Here is a 17,490-nt window from a genome sequence, read left to right on the forward strand (position 1 = left end):
ACTTGTACACATATGTTTATAACCAAAAGGTGGGAACAACTCAAATGTCCATCACTTGATAAGTGCATAAACAAAATGTGATGTATCTAAACAGTGGGATATTATTTGACCATGAAAATGGATGAGGTATTGATACATGCTACAACATGAATTAACCTTGAAAACAGCGTGCTGAGTGAAAGAAGCCTAATCACAAAAGACTACATATACATGATTCTGTCTAGATTAAATGTCCAAATCTATAAAGACAAAAAATAAAGTAGTGGTTGCTTAGGGCTGGAAGGGAATGCAAGGACAGGGAGGTGATAGCTAAAGGGTACAGGGTTTTTTTTAAAAGTGACAAAAAAGCTCTAAAATTGGGTGTTGTGATAGTTGCTTATAACTGTGAATATACCCCAAACCGTTGAATTGGATACTTTAAATGGATGAAATGTGTGCTATATGATTTATATCTCAGAAAAAGATGTTTCAAAAAATTAAGGCAGTTTGCTAGGAAGGGAAATAAATGAATAAACAAAAAAATACAATGACACATATTTATGACAAAATGTCCATATTCTCTTTGAAGACAAGAATTGCCAGAGATACGAAGTTATCCTGGAACTAAATCGACAAATAATATTTAGGAATTAAAATTCATAATTTCTTGAAAGCTTAAAAATAAAATGAGTTCCAGCCAATCTAACTGCATGTGATGAGGTAATCCATATTCTCCGGGCTCAAGTTTCAGTATGAGGACTACTTCCAGTGTAACCCTCCTGGCCTGTCGTAGTCCCCTCTCCCCAGCTCAGGAACAACTTATCTGATTGGTGAATTTGAAAAAGAAACGAAGCATTTTCTGTTCTGGAGCCCTGCCTGCCTGCAGAGAGGGCAGTTAGTAAGTTTCTTATATCAATCTTTGGCCTGGAAGAGGTAAGTCTACTGTTTGAGGCTGAATTCAGTTCAAGGGGAGAAGATTTTAAAGACTGACGTGGTGGTTTTAAAACATATCTGCAAATTCCTTGACATTCTTCCCATGAAGATGTGTAGTCTATGATCCCTCCCTTTGAACCTGGGTGGGACTTTGTGACTGTCTTAATAAACAAAATGCTGTGGTCGTGGTTCAGCTTGATTCCCGGGGCTGTTAGAAAGCCATGCAGCTTCTGTTGGTTTCTCTTGGGACTCTCACTTTGGGACCCTTCAGTCTCTGAAAGAAGTCCAGGTGCTCTGAGGTCACCATATGGACAGGTGTAGGGGAGTGATGTCATTCCAGGCCCAGCTGATGGAGTCTTTCCAGCTCAGTTGCTAGATGTGTGCGTGCATACTCCCATATCCAGCCACTATTTAAATACAAACACACCAGAGACCGGAGTGAAACTTTGATGAGCCTGGCCAATTTTCACATCACAAGGAAATAAATGATTACTTCATGTCACTGTTTTGGGTGGCTTATCACACAGCAAGAAGGAAAAAAAGAAAAAAAAAATGGAACATACATGCTCTACACCCTAGGCTTTACTAGTAATGAAGATGGACCTCCCTTTAAATCCCCTTTCTTATTTCTCAATTGGTTACAAACTCAGAAAAGAAAGAAATCTACTTTGTGGCTCCCTAAAACTCCATCTTTAATTGTCCATTATAAGAATTTCTCCCACCCCACTCTGTGGTCATGGATGGGCCATAGGTCTCTGTTTGACTCTCTCTAGTGATTGGAAATGCCTCCTAAAACATTCAAATTACAATGGCTGTTTCTTAGAATGTTCTTTCTTAAGTTTATTAAAAAGCTTCTGAAGCAGCACAGAACAAAACTGCTCCATCTTCTACATAAACATCTTTCAAACCTTTCATGACAGACATCACATATTTCTCAGTTAATTATCTCAATTTCCTTCCACTTTTCCTCTTATACAAGGTTAAAATAGTGCAATGGTCCTTAAATTCGAGCATGCATCTGAATCATTCAGAGGGCTTGTTACAACATGGATTCCAGGACCTCATCCTCAGAGTTTCTGATTCAGGAGATCTGTGGTAGGACTGGAGAATTTTCATATCAAACAAGTTCCCACGCACTGCTGATGCTGGGATCCAAGGACCATTCTTTGAGAACCACTGGGCTTGAGATGTATAGGATGGTAGAAAGAGTCTTCAATGAGAAGTTGAAAGACCTGGGTTGTCATGCCGGCTGTGCCATCTTCTAAATAATAATAATAATAATAATAACAACAAACCCAAAGGTTTCTAACAAAACAAAGATCCCTAATAAAAACTAAGGTCCCTGCCAATATCACACAGTGGTGAGGATGGACAGTGATAACAACACATAAGTGCTTTGCAAACTGTCTGGGACTATGTAGACAGGAAATGTGGCTTGAAGAGATTTGCCTGTAGACTCCATCTAAGTGTTAATATCCTTTTTCAGAGTGACATGAGAATTCAACAGCACATGACAGATGAAAACTATAGCAGAATCTGCTAACCCATTTCCTGTTTGCTCCTTCTACAGATTCCTGTTCTTCCCAGAAGCTCTTGTAATCTGGAAATAAAAGCAAATCGTGAACATATACTGAGTGGTTTCCACATGCACGTAGAAGACGTTACATTCTGAAAGGAGAAGAGCTGAGCTGCTTCCTAGCTGGGACAATTAATTATTCTGAGCCTCAGCTTCCTTTGGGGAAAGGGATAACAATAGCCCTACCTCAAAAGTTGTTGTGAGGATTAAATGAGTTAATATATGTAAAGCCCTTAGAAACAGGCTTGGCAAGGATTAATTACTGTTGTTATTGTTGTTTCTCCATTTTAAAAATGAGGATTGAGACTTTGAGAGTTTGAGTAATATAACTTAAACTCTCACAGCTGGGAGCTCTCTGCAAGCCTCTCTCCCAGTTAAACAGAGAAATTAGAGCAGGGATGTCAAAATAAAATGTAAAGACCATACCTCTCGCATCACCACCTCTGCTGGTGAAAGGCATTGCTAATTGATCATAGTATTCTGCCCTGCAGAGTCTGGACAAGGCTTCATAACCCTCTTGGAGACTGTGCGGTGGTTGGTGAGAGCTGCTTTGGAGTCCATGAGACAGACACGTTTGGCCACACCAGAGCAGGAAAACCGAATCCTGGGACACTTTTAGAACACTAAATTGGAAGCACTAAAACCCAGTAATGGAAACCAGGAATAAAAGTCTCAGGGTACCGACTGATGGGGGAAAAAAATCCTAGTGCTGGCCCCGCTTCTCCTTCTAAATTCATTTCCCTGACTCACAGCCTTCCAGATCTTGGAGTGAAGTCAAAGAAAAGAAAGCCATTTCTACTGCCATTCTACCTGTGGTATATAGGCCAATGGTTTCTTCATCACTTAAAAAAATAACTTTGTATTTCAAAAGACATGCTTCAGTGACTCAATTTTGTCCAAGGCAAACTTCATATTAAATGCTTCCTGATCAGCAGCAGGAGATCCATTAAAACCAAATAAAAAGAAACACATTTTAAGGATCAAAGAAGATGAAACACTACAGAAATGCCACCATTGTATCAAAGGTCCAGTAGTTCTACATTGTGAAGTCCTCGATTCTTCACAATAGTTCTAGAAAAAGTAATTGTTTAATCATGATGAAGACATGGCTATAAGTAATATTAATTAATTTGCCTTGGGCCTACATTTAATTCTTCTACCACACTGAGATCATTATGCATAGTAATGGATAATCTTCAAAGCGATGTTTTAGAATTCCCCCACCCGCTCTCCACCATACCCACACAGGCACTTTCTCTTACCACTGTTCCCTGGCCAGCTTCATAAGTTCTCATTCTAGTCCAGAGCTCAGAACAGAGCTAAGTTCTCCTTGAAGGTGGACACACTTATAATCAGAACTAACATGTAGTAAACTCTCAGATGTTCCAAGCAGAGTTTTGTTCATTTAACAAGCACTTCTATGTACCAGCTACTTTTTTCTAAGCATTTCACAAATACTAACTCATTTCATCCTCACAATAAACCTATAACATTTTACAGAAGAACAAACCTAGGTACAGACAAGGCAAACAACTTGCCTGAGATCACACAACTAGAAAGTGGCACAATTGCATTAGGAGCAGGGGTGATAATATGGCATGGTGAGGGTATAACATTAGGTGTTCATGGCTATCTGCAGATGAACTTAGTAATTTTTAGTTAGCCCAACAAGGTAAGCACTGTTAATTCTTTCCATTTTAGAGTTAACAAGAACCAAGACTAAAAAGGCTAAGTAACTTGCCCATTACCACACAATTAATGTACCCAGGCTCTCAGAGTGCAGAGCAGGCACCTGTACCCAACAGGCTGTATGGGAGAGACTTCCACTTCTGTTCTCGCTATGGTTTTTTGCAGACATAATTCCCCTGTTTCTGGCTCTCCAATGAAGGCTTTCTACCACCACCATCATCACCCAATGCTGCTACCGCATTGTTACGTGGCTCTTGAATAAACCGTTTCAATCGTTCTAGCAACCCAACTTCCCACCTCCCAGGTACCACACATAGTTGCCCTCAAGGCAAGTCCAGACACAGGAGTCTGTTTGTCTCCCCTCAGGGTGAAGGTTAGTCCTGCAGTAGCCAGGACCTAGTCATGCTAACTGCCAGGCACTCCTCAGAGCACCTCATCAAACCTGCTCAAATATAATTGCTGTGCCAAGAAACAGACAACTTCATATCGCATAACCCTTAACCTAAGAATTTGCATTTCCCTAGCAATTAAATTTTCTGGCATATACAGCAGGAATAGTCATCTATGGCAGAGTCTGAAACAAAGAATGCAGTTAAGTTTAGACTTAAATTGAAATTGGGGAGAGAGAATTGCAAAACAGTGCAATGGAAATACCGTATTAGCTGCTCAACCCTTTAATGTATTTACCATTTGGAGAACAGAGAGTTTCTCTGGAGGTATTGGTAACCAAAACACTTGGATGGTAAGGAATGGACATAACCAACAAGTTAGGCGGTTGGGCTACCTTTGAGATTCTCTCTCTCTCTCTTTGATTCACAGAAGTGAAGCAGCAATTCCTGTTCATTTCCTGGCGGACCACTCCTGGGAGTTGCAAACAAGATGTTTTCTATGGATGCTCTTTATCTTTGGAATCCTCTTCCTTCCTGGACTGGCAACTGCAGAATCGAAATCTCTTGGCCTTCCACAAAGCCTTTTCCAAGGTTTGTCTTTTTAATTGAGCTTCCACTTAAGCATACTTAAGACTATTTGTTTACTACAGAAAACACCATGAAACTTGGCCATAAAATGGTGCGGGATCCTCTTTTTTTCTGATTTTTTGAAGATCCAACTCAAGGCTCACTTTAGTAACCACTCCTTCTTCTTGTGCTTTTCTATTAAGGATTTTTTTTAGACCGTAGAAAAGGTCTTTACAATGATTTGCTTAAGACTTAGTTTTGAATCCCAGAGGAGTTTAGCCCTTTCTAAGAGGAATGCACAGACATAAAGTCTGTGGAAGGCAAAACAAAGTCCAGTGGTCATGCTAAGCCAAACCTAGGCATCAGTGTAAAGTTCCAACTAATTCCATAGGGGAAAAAATGTTTTTAAGCATCCAGGACAAATGAGAAGCCATAAATTAATTTTAAAATATTTTTCATTTTAATGGCTTTAAAAGCTTAGGAAAGTTAGCTGTTTTTTCTAAGCTTGTCTTGCACAGAAAAAAAAAAATTGAAATACTGTTTATATGTCCATATTTGAGAACCAAGCTGAGCTAAGATCGTTAAACTTTTAGGAAAAAAAAAAGATCATATAAACACAAACTTTCCAAAAGCAACATCTTTAGTAATGAACGAAGTTTATTTCCACTACCGAAATTCATTTTATTGTGTGTCCCATTGTCCTAGTAAAAGTTTAGTGAGGAAATCAACATGAATGTTAAAATAGGGATATGACATTTTGTGATCTAGCTGGCTCTTATTAACTCTTGATTTGCACATTTCCACAGCGTTCTGTTAGCCAATATTTGCCACTGCCTGCAAAACCATTCATCCCTTTTTCTAAAACCCGTTTATAGTCAGGACGCAGCTTCACACTCACACCAGTTTGTCATCATCCTGCTATTTCCCAGCACCTATCAAAACCCTGCAATGGGCTTGTAAAGCACGAAGGTCACTTGTGGTGATCCAGGAAGGCAGGAAGGCCCCATGATGCTTTCAGATTAGAGTATCCTCTGCACCTTGGCTTCTGTACTCCTGCTTCCTGCCTGCCTGCCCTTGAAGGCGTCCTGGTGGGACCATGGACTGGAGGATGCCGTTTCCACAACTCACACGCTATGAAGACTCCAGTTCTTGGATTTTTGATGACCTCTGGGTCCCTCACTTGCCGACTCCCCACCTCCACCCCGCTAGCCCTGTGTTTGAAATGACAAGCTGCTGTTTATTTATAGCTCCCTTTCCCACTTTTAAAAGAAACCAGTGGTTAAAGATGTGCCAGGTGGTGCTGTTGATAAACAACAAGTTCTAATACCAGATTTCCTCCTGGGAATTCAGGCCTCATTTATTCTGGCTGCTGATCGACATGGGAGGAAACTTGGCTGTGGCTTTGAGACATTTTTCCTTTGGTAACTCATCTCCAACCCCCACAGAGTGACAGAAACTGGCTGTGCAGGAGTCCCTGGGGCTATTTCTGATGGTGGCCAACATTTACTCTAACGTTACCCAACTTACAAAGTTTCTGAGGTCAGCCACCTCCTCCCTGAGCACCCAGTCTTAGGATAGTACCTATGTGACTCCAGGATTCCCCTGGTCATGCCCCTTTATCTGCCATAGCCAACAAAAATCCATCCTTTAGACCTGTTACACTTTCCACCAAAACATTTATCTCTGTTCCTGGACATTGTATATGCTCAATAGGTATATTTGAAAGTTGCACGAACTCTATCCATTCTTTTCCAGTTTCACTGATATTCCCTCATTCTAGAATTAGTGCATCAATCCATCAACTGTTTTTCTTATTGCTAAGCTTCATGAGAGACGGTGGGGTGTGCTGGAGCCTGAAGGTCTGATCAAGATCAGCTTTGCCACTTCTTGATTATGTGGTCCTGGGCCAGCTTCCTCACACGTGTGAGCAAGCACTAATTGAATGGTTACAGGTCAAGGACTGTGCAATACACAGGAGAGAGAGAAATGAAAGACAAAGTGCCTTCCCACAAGCTGCAAAGATCCCACAGCCTAGTGGAGAAAGCATAGAAACAACAATTGCTGTGTAGTGTGGTGGAGGCATGTGATAGAGATGTCATGGATGCACAGTGAAGGGTCTGAGTCCAGCTGTTGGTGGAAGGGGCAGCAGTCAGGGAAGGCTTTCCAGAGGAAATGACACAACAGCCAGGTCTAGAGTTATGAATTAAGCATTTGGAGAAGAGGAGAAAGGGATTATCTGGCACAGAGCACAAAATATGCAAAGTCAAGAAATGGCAGGGGGCTCCGTGTCAGTTTGAAAAATCTGGCACAAAGAGTTCATGTGGAAGAATGGTTGGAGACGATGCTGGAATGCGAGGTAAGCGGCCTGTGTTCTGCAACAGGGCGTTTGATTTTTACCCCATAGATCATGGGGAGCAAATGAAAGATTTAAAAACAGAAGTAGCCTGATCAGATACGCATTTTGGAATGCTCACTCTAAGAAACAGAAAGCAGTAAAGGGAGTTAAAATGCATTCATTTAACAAATATTTAGTGGCATCTTCTGTGTGCCTGGCACACATTTGGCAGGCAGGGTTTCTGCCAACCAGACCATGCAGTCTAGTTTAGAGACAAGAGGAAGACTTGGAGGCCAATATAAGGCAGTGTGAATGAAGAGAAGAATATTAATTTGAGAAATATTTCGAAGACAGAATTAATAGGACTCAGTGACAGCTTAGCTGAGTAAGGGGAGAAGGGACAAGAAGAGATCTTGGATGACATCCATGTTTTTAACTTGGGCAATTGGGTGTCCAATGATGACATCCATACAGTGTTTCTTAACAGAAGTGCCAGTAGCAGTTTTGACAGGACAATTCTTTGTGTATGGGACTCTCTTGTGCATTTTTTAATGTTTGACATCCTTGGCTACAATCCACTTAAATGCCAATAGAATTGCCTGGTCGTTGCAACATCAAAAAAGTCCCCTTCCATACCCCCACACCCCCAACACACATATTTCCAAATACCTCCTGAGAGCCAGAAAAAAGAAGGAAGAATGGATTGAGGTTGGGCGGATAAATCAAACCAGTTTAGGGTGTGTTGAATTTGCAGTTCTAATCAAAGCCTTCCATATCTGTGGAGCATCCAGTATGTGCCATCACCTTGCCCTGCTTATTACCAGCAGGATGTAGGCAAGTGGAGATGTCAACTTCCTACTCTAGGGATACGGGTACTGCCCTCACTTACAGACCCACCTGCCCAGTCAGTGCAGAATTCAGCTTCTCCCATCAAAACATATTTTTTAAGCAATTACAATTTTCCTTCTTACTACTTCCTTCTCCACATTCTGACAATACCAACATTCCAGAAGTTGTCCAGGGCTACGAAGAGCTGTGGTCCAGCATTGCATCTGACATGCTAAGGAGACATATCAAAGGCAGGCTCACTCTCAATCTAAGCATTTTCAATCTCCAACCTAACTTGGTTCCACAGCTCAGCTCGGTTCACCATAAACTTCTTTCTTCTGATAACCCATTCAAATGCCCTTGAGCTTGTTCTCACTGTTTCCTTTACACGTGATCTGATATTTCCCTCTGGATCTGGCATTAGAGCTATAAGAAAGAGGTGCTCCCACATCCCACTGCAATCTCTATAGGACTCTCTTCATTAACTGATGAAGCCAGTGGCGTGAATGTAATTGCCCAGAGTACATGTGTTATGTAATGGTCCAAGGACAGAACTTTGTGAACACCAACACTGAAGAAAGGAACAGTGGTTTAGGTACCCACAGAAGATGCAAGAAGCAAGAGGAGGCACAGAACAGAAGGAAAACCAGGAGGAGCTACAAAGGAAAATATCTCATGAAGAAAGGACTGATTCAGCATTAAATATGAAAGGAAAGTCGAATACGATAAAAACTAAAAAGAGTATTCTGAATTCAGCAATGGAGAAGAAATTAGTATCTTTGGTTTACCAGTTGAGGTAAACAGATTATGTTTCATTAACAAATGATCCCACATACCAACAGCTCGTGATATCAGAGGCTTATTTTTTGCTCTCATTATGCGTCCACTGTGGATTATTGGCTAGTGATCTGTTCAGGTCCTTTTCACTCTAAGATCCAGGCAGAAAGGATAGCCTTCATCTAGAAGGAAAAGATCAACGGAGGAATCATGCAATGAATCTAGAGCTTCTGCTTGGAAACGTGGCAAACATAACTTTTACTCACATTTTATTGCCTCCATCTAGAAGGAAAAGATCAGTGGAGAAATCATGCAATGGATCTTAAGGCTTCTGCTTGGAAATGTGGCAAACTTGACTTTTACTCACATTTTATTGGCCAAGGCAAGTCATATAGCCAAGCTTGACGTCAATGAACAAGGATAATCAGAAAGTTGTCTGGTAGGAAGGAGCTGATAAAAAGAAGTTCCACAGGGAGTGACAGAAAACATTTGTGCACAATAACACAGTCCCCACGCTAGGCAAAAGACATGGTGTATGTAAAAATTACTATGAAGATGTAATTCATTATGGCTTTATCCCTAATTTACCCAATGCAGAGCTATTATTATCATTATTAACCTTCTGTGTCTCCATGATGTCATTCCCATATTTAAGAGCCATTGCTCCCTCTATTTTGTTCAACTCAGACTCGAGGCTTTTTTGCATTCAGCTCCTACCATCCCTCTTCCCACCCACAAAGCTACTCGTACCACTCTCTATCTCAAGGGACTTTCTCTTTTCCCCCAGTCCCTGTCCCTCAGCTCCTTATGAACCCACCTCAAAGCCACTCTGCAGAAAGGCATCTTAGATTAAACCAACTCAGCCCTAACAAACTCCTCTGTTGTACAGTATGTCTTGTATTATTTGGTCCCAACACAATGTGGTATGTAAATGCCTGGTGGTGTTTCAAATGTGAATGTGTGTATAAAACGTTTTGGGAAGCCTGAGATTGAGGTGCGGGAGAGGGGTGAGTGGGAGAATGTGGGTTCTGGGCTGGTTACCCTCTGCGTTTCTCTCTAAATCTGTTCTCCATCATTCCCTGCCTTGTTCTGTGTCCCAGGAGGCTGACTGCCATAGATGGTAAAAGCAGAATTCCTTGCCGTCTGGTTACCAGTGGGTTCAGCCAATAGGAGACACCAATATGAAGACTGGAAGATCAGAGAGGAACAAGGGTATTAATGCTTTCCCACACCCAACACCCCCTGCTCTGACCCTGGCAGTGGCCAGATGCTGTGGATTGAGCACCTGTCAGGCAACCTCTATTCCACTACTCAAGCTCCAGTGGTGCTATTCATGTCTCTTTTTCTTCAAGCTAGGTCATGGTCTTTTATATTGCAAATTCCGTAACGGAAACCTGCGAGGAGGGCCAACCCCTTCCACTCCTACCCACAACTTTCATACACTTTAAGGCATTTTGTTTGTCACTTTTCACGTATGCTTCCCTCTGGGTCCTTATATTCTTCTCTTTAAGGTCAAGTCATCTAGCTGTGTTGAGAGTCTAGCACAAGGCCTCTCTGATGGCTAAACAAGAACCCTGCCCCCCAAAGGACAGATGCCTGACTGGAGTGATGGCTCATGTGGCCTAGAGAATTTGTATTTCTAAAAAGCCATTGACCTGAATCTAACTATATAAACAAGCATTCATAAAATCACGATACAGAAGACTTAGTAATTCCTGTAAAGTTATCTAGCCTTAATAAAAGTGGAAAACAACATGGTGACCATTCCTAGATGATCATGCTAAAGCTTTAAAAATCAAATTGAACAAAGTACATAAAAGTCCCAAAGAAATGACAGGTTTAGAAGTCTTCAGAGGTCACCTCAATTTCCTCATGCTCCGGTAATTCCACTTTGGAAGAAAGTAGGGTACAAATTAGTCAACATGTGGTCATGGAAGTTATCTAAGGCCTTGCCACTCAAAGTGGCCTACAGACCAGCAACACCAGCATACCCAGGAGCTTGTCGGAAATGCAGACTCTGAGGTGCTCCAAGACCTGCTGGATCAGAATCTGCATATTAATCTAATAGGATTATCAGGTGATTCCTTTGCCCGTTGACACTGGAGAAGCACTGGTCTAAAAGAGTTCTCAAACTATCCGGGATGAAGAAGCAGTTGTTGTTTTCCTTTTCATTTTGTTTTGTTTCTTTTGGTTGCCCCTCGCCCAGTCTGTTGCGCACTGATACCTTAGAGAATGTAATAAAAATGAATTACTAGAATAATGAAAAAAGAGATTTACAAAATACAAAGTCAAACGTTTTATTAGTAGAGTCAAACGACATATAATTATGCTATCAAATTGTTATAGAAGTCTTTTAATGCATGCAGCCTGTTTCTCTAGATTCCTCATCATTGACCAATATCAGGTCACAGATGGGCAGCAGACTATGGATCACACTGAGTAGTGCTGCTCTAAGTTATTGCCATTTTACAGGCAATCAACAGAGGAAACCAAAGCCTAGACAAATGATATACCCGAGGTGACAAAGCTGGTTCATAGGAGAGCCAGAATTGAGACTTATATCTCCCAAACTGTTTCCAACAGACCATATTAATCCTAATGAAACTTTTAAACATTTATTGAACACTTGATTTGAGCCAGGTACAGTGTTTTACAAGGATTATCTTGTAGTTACCCCCATTCTTGTGAAGCTGATGCTGTCAATGCCCTCATTTTACAGTTGAGAAACCTGAGGGTTAGAGAGGTTAATACCTTGCACAAGTTTCCATGACTAAGTGGTGAAGATGAAATTTGAACCCACGTTTAACCACAATTAAAGAAAACGTGCTTGGATTAGGCAGGGTTCTCCAGAGAAACAGAACCAATAGAATATATATTTGTCTGTCTATCTATCTATCTATCTGAGAGTTTGTTTATTTATTTATTTTGAAACAGAATCTTGCTCTGTGGCCCAGATTGGAATACAGTGGCATGAACTCAGCTCACTGCAACGTCTGCCTCCTGGGTTCAAGTGATTCTTGTGCCTCAGCCTCCCAAGTAGCTGGGACTACATGCCTCTACCACCACGCCTGGCTAATATTTGTATTTTTAGTAGAGATGGGGTTTCACTGTGTTGGCCAGCCTGGTTTCAAACTCCTGACCTCAAGTGATCCACCCACCTCGGCCTCCCAAAGTGCTGGGATTACAGGCATGAGTCTCCCTGCCTGGTTGAGAGATTTACTATAAGGAATTTGCTCTAGTGATTATGGAGGAGAACAAGTCTTAAGGTAAAGAGCATAAATCAGCAAGCTGGAGACCCAGGAGAGCCGATGAGTTATTTCTAGTTTGAAGGCCAGCAGACTCAAGGACCAGGAAGAGCTAATGTTTCAATCTGAGTCTGAAAGTAGGAAAAATGTTGCTATCCCAGTTTGAAGGTAGTCAAGCAGGAAGGATTCTCTCTTTCTTGGAGAAGGGTCAGCCTTTTTGTTCTCCTCAGGCCTTCAGCTGATCAAATGCGACCCACCCTCATGAGGGAGAGCAATCGGCTTTATTCTATCCACTGATTTAAATGTTAATCTTATCCAAAAACAGCCTCACAGAAACACCCAGAATAAAGTATGACCAAACATCAGGGCCACCTGTGGCCCAATCAAGTTAATACATAAGATTCAGCATCACAGTACTTAACCACTATCTTACTCTGCCTCCCCTCTCCACTTTTTTCATGAATTATTAATTATAGCAACAAATGCATCAGTTATACAGTACTTATAGGCTTGGACTTGCAGGCAATTCTACTTCACATGAAAATAATATGCTGGCCCAGTATCCCTAGGGGCGTCTAGAATTTTAATTGAGAAATCTGTAGGGCTTTTGGATATATTCAAACATCATTGTGTCTGTTACTGGTGCATTACTGACAGTGAAATCCAGTGCCTGAAGCCACCTTCTCTTCTCTTAGTTCACATTCCCCAGCTGTGGTCTGCATGCCTGGTGAGTGCTCAGTAAGTGAGACTTACTGCCTGGCACACTCTTAAAAACAGCCCTTGAGAACCAGATTCAGGGTTGACTCTCAAGTGTTGCATTACATAAAGACCCAATTCCTGAGGCAGAGTTTTGGGTGTTTCAAGGGTACTCGAGGACCTTGGCATCACATCACATTTCTTTGAGGATTTAGGAGCTCTGGGGTGCTCCTGCTTAAAGGAAAGGCCTGGACTGGACCCACATGATTTGGAGTATAAAAGGGAATGGACAGAGGAAGGCAGGTACTATGTTTCTCTCTCTGTCTCTATCTCTCTTTCCTTCTTTCTCTCTTCCTTCCCTTCCTTCCTTCCTTCCTTCCTTTCTTTCTTTCTTTCTTTCTTTCTTTCTTTCTTTCTTTCTTTCTTTCTTTCTTTCTTTCTTTCTTTCTTTCTTTCTTTCGCAAACACACACACACACACACACACACACACACATCCATAGATCACCAATTTTTATTTAGCCTAGTGCTTCCCATGTGATATGATTTGGATCTGTGTCCCTGCCCAAATCTCATATCAAATTGTAATTCCCAATGCTGGAGGTGGGGCCTGATGGAAGGTGATTGGATCATGGGGATGGTTTCTTATGGTTTAACACCATCCCCCTTGGTGCTGTCATCATGATAGGGAATTCTTGTGAGATCTGGTTGTTTAAAAGTGTGTGGAACTTCCTCCCTCTCTCTTGCTCCTGCTCCAGCCATGTAAGACATGCCTGCTTCCCCTTCACCTTCTGCCATGATTGTAAATTTCTTGAGGCCTCTCCAGAAGCAGAAGTCACCAGGCTTCCTATACAGCCTGCATAAATGTGAGCCGATTAAACATCTTTTCTTTGTAAATTATCCAGTCTCAGGTATTTCTTTATAGCAGTGCAGGAATGGACTAAAACATCACGTAGTCACAGATCAGTGAATCCCAGCTCTTTCCACTTATGAAGAACCGTTTAAAGGCACAGATTCTGGTGGCGGATGATGAATCCCACTGAAAAGGCCTTGCTTTAGCTGCTTTCTCTGCCTAGAATCCTCCCCCACTGATACCCGCTTGGCCAATTTCCCCACCTCTTTGAAGTGTTTATTCATATCTCTCCTCCTCAATCTAAATAGTTTCCTAGAGCTACTGAAACAAATCTGTGGATTAAAACAACAGAAATTTATGCTATTACACTTCTAAGGGCCAGAAGTTGAAAACCAAGATGTGAGCAGGACCATGCTCTCTCTGAAGACTCCAAGGGACCCTCCTTACTTGACTCTTCCTAGATTTGGATGGTTGCTGTCAATCCTTGGCATTCCTTGGCTTGTAGATACATCCCTCCAATCTCTGTCTCTGTATTCATGTGCCATTCTCCCTGTTTATCTGTTTTCTCTTCCTAGAAGGACACCATTCATTGTGTTAGAGTCCCAATCCATTATGACTTTAAATTAAATCATTATATCTGCAGACTTTATTTACAAATAAGATCAAATTTTGAGGTTCTGGGTTAACATGAATTTGGGGGTGAACAGGAAACCTTCCCTCTGGCTTCCAAAAATTCATCTCTATCTCATGTGAAAAATGCATTCACCAAATCCAACATCTCCCAAATTCTTAACCCATTGTAGCATTAGCTCTAAGCCCCAAATCTCATCTAGGTACAGTCAATTCAAAAAGTTCCAAATCTCATCTACTAAATCATTTAAATCATGTATGGGCGAGACCCTGAGTATGGTTTGTCCTGGGAAAAAAATTATCTCCATTTGTGAGCCTGTAAAAATCTAAAAAACAAGTTACTTGCTTACAAAACACAATAGCGAGGCATAAATAGGACAGATATTCCCATTTCTAAAAGGGACAAAATAGAAGAATAAAGCGGTTAGTGATCTAAGGCATATTTGCAACCAAGCAGGGCAAATTCCATCAGGTTTCCAGGTCTGAGAATAATTCTCTTTGGCTCATTGCTCTGACTCTAGGCCTGCTGGGGCAGCCCCACCCTTTGGGTTCTTTGTGGCAGTCCTGCCCTTTGGGCCCCTGACTCTGCCCTCAAAGTCATTCTTTCTTCATTTCATCTCATCTCTGTCTATTTCATTCAAGACCAGCAGAGTTTCTTCTACTCTCAAAACTCATAGCAGTCTTCCCTGGATGTCAAGGGAATCTGTGCCATTAGACACTAGGGTTTTTTACAGATCCTTCCTAGATTACTCAATCTGTATTCTTGGTTTCTGCTGAGATGGTTGATTGGATCTGTGAGTCACACACCTAATCTCCTTAGCAAATAGTTGTTCAACCACATCCTCAGCCTTGTTACCAGGTAGATGTAGAATTTCTCAAATCATCAAATGCTAGTTCTTTTTTGCCTAACAGTTTATTCCTCAACTTATATTTTTCTTCTCACAACTTACTATAAGTAGCAAAGAGAAGCCAGGCTGTACCTTCCACACTTTGCTTGGGAATGTCCTCAGCTAAATATCCAAGTTCATCATTTACAAGTTTTACTTTCTATTCGAAAGTTGACCACAGATGAGTCAAGTTTTCTGCTACTTTATAACAGGGAGTACTTTTCCTTCAGTGTGCAATAACATATTTCTCATTTCCATCTGGACATAATTGAAGCACTTTTAACTTTAATATCTGTAGCAACATTCTGTTCATTAGAATATACGTAATTTCTGTAAGATAATAGAAGTTTTCTCTATAATTCTCCTTACTTCTTTTTGAGTCCTCACCAGAATTCCCTTCATTGTTATTTCTGCCAACAATATCTTCAGGCAATCTAGGCTTTTTCCATCATGCACCTCAAAATTCTTCCAGCCTCTATCATTACCCAATTTCAAAGCCACTCTCACATTTTTAGGCATTTATTATAGCAGCACCCCACTCTTGGTACCAAAATCTGTATTGGTCAAGGTTCTCTAGAGATTTGTTTTAAGGAACTGGGAAGCTTGCATATCCAAAATCCATAGAGCAGGCTAGTAAGCTGGAAGCTTATGCAGAAGTTAATGTTACTGTCTTGCCTTAAGTACAAAATTTGTAGAGCAAGCCCACAGGCTAGAAACTCAGGCAGGAATTAAGTCTGTGATCTTCAGGCATAATTTCTTCTTTTCTGGAAACCTCAGTTTTGAAGGCTCTTAAGACTTTGAACTGATCGGGTGAGGTCCACCTACATTATCAAGGGTAATCTTTACTTACAGTCAACCATAGTAGATTTTAATCACAAAATGCCTTCAAAGGAATACCTAAATTAGTGCTTGGTTAAATAACTGATGCTATAGAGTATCCAAATTGACACAAAACTAACCATTACAACTGCTGACCGACATCCCACCCCTCCCTTGCACTCCTATTCTCCTACCTTGACCTTTATTTATTTTTTGCCACAGCACTGAATATCTTCTAATGTATCCTATAATTTACTTGTTTATTATGCTAATTACTGTATCCTTCTTCCTTGAATTTATGAAAATAAGGAATCTTTTCTAGTCTTTCACTGATATATTCCAAACACCTAGAATAGTGTCCAGCACTCAATAAGTATATGTTGAATGAATGAATTCAGACTGTGGAACTAACTGGAAAGTTACCATCATTGGATGAATTATTTAACTCCACTGAACAATTAAAATCAAATAAGCAAACGAGAATCTACCTCCTAAGGCTGTCATAAAGATTAAACAAAATAATGTTTATAAAGGTCCAGGCACACACACGATGGGCATCTACTTCAAACTTCATCCCTCCTTCACTGTCAATTACTTTGCCACACGACTGTAAGGCCCTGCCTGTCTGAGCAGTAGGATAACACTTGGCCTCACAGTTGGATGGTAGGGCTTCCAAACTCACATGGTCAGGGTAATTAGCATTACATCCAAAGCCTCCTCTCCTTCATTCAGGGTGAGCAAGGGCTTATTTCATGTGTGATCTAAGCAAAGAAAGAGAAATCATTAGAGTGAAGTCAAGGAGAGCTTCCCAGGCTGGTCCAGTCTGCACAATGCTAGTTCCAGCATGTTTGAACAGCATTTTGAGAATTCCCTCTCCACCCAAACCCACAGGCAGATTCACATGTCTGGGTATGGGGACGTAGGTGAATGCTGAGAAACTGCCGAGGGCTACCGAGTATCCCCAGTTCAATGGTTCTCAACTTTGACTGCTCTTTACTATCATCTGGGGAGCCCTTAAAATTTCTGATGTCCAGGCTGTAAGTAAATCAGAATCTCTCGGTGTGGGATCCAGGCATCAGTGCTTTTTAAAGCTTCCTGGAGATTCCAACGTGTGGTTGAGATTCAGAACTACACCCTTAAAGGCTCTAGGTCGCACTTAAACCAATGTTTCTAAAACTTTATGAGCCAACTGGGGATCTTGCTAATGGTGCGGACTCTGCTTCAGTAGCTTTGGTGCTGAGATTCTGCATTTCTAAGAAGCTCCCAGGCAGACACTGAGGCTGCTAGT

Source organism: Papio anubis, chromosome 3, assembly GCF_008728515.1.
Source record: "Papio anubis isolate 15944 chromosome 3, Panubis1.0, whole genome shotgun sequence".
Lineage (NCBI taxonomy): Eukaryota > Metazoa > Chordata > Mammalia > Primates > Cercopithecidae > Papio > Papio anubis.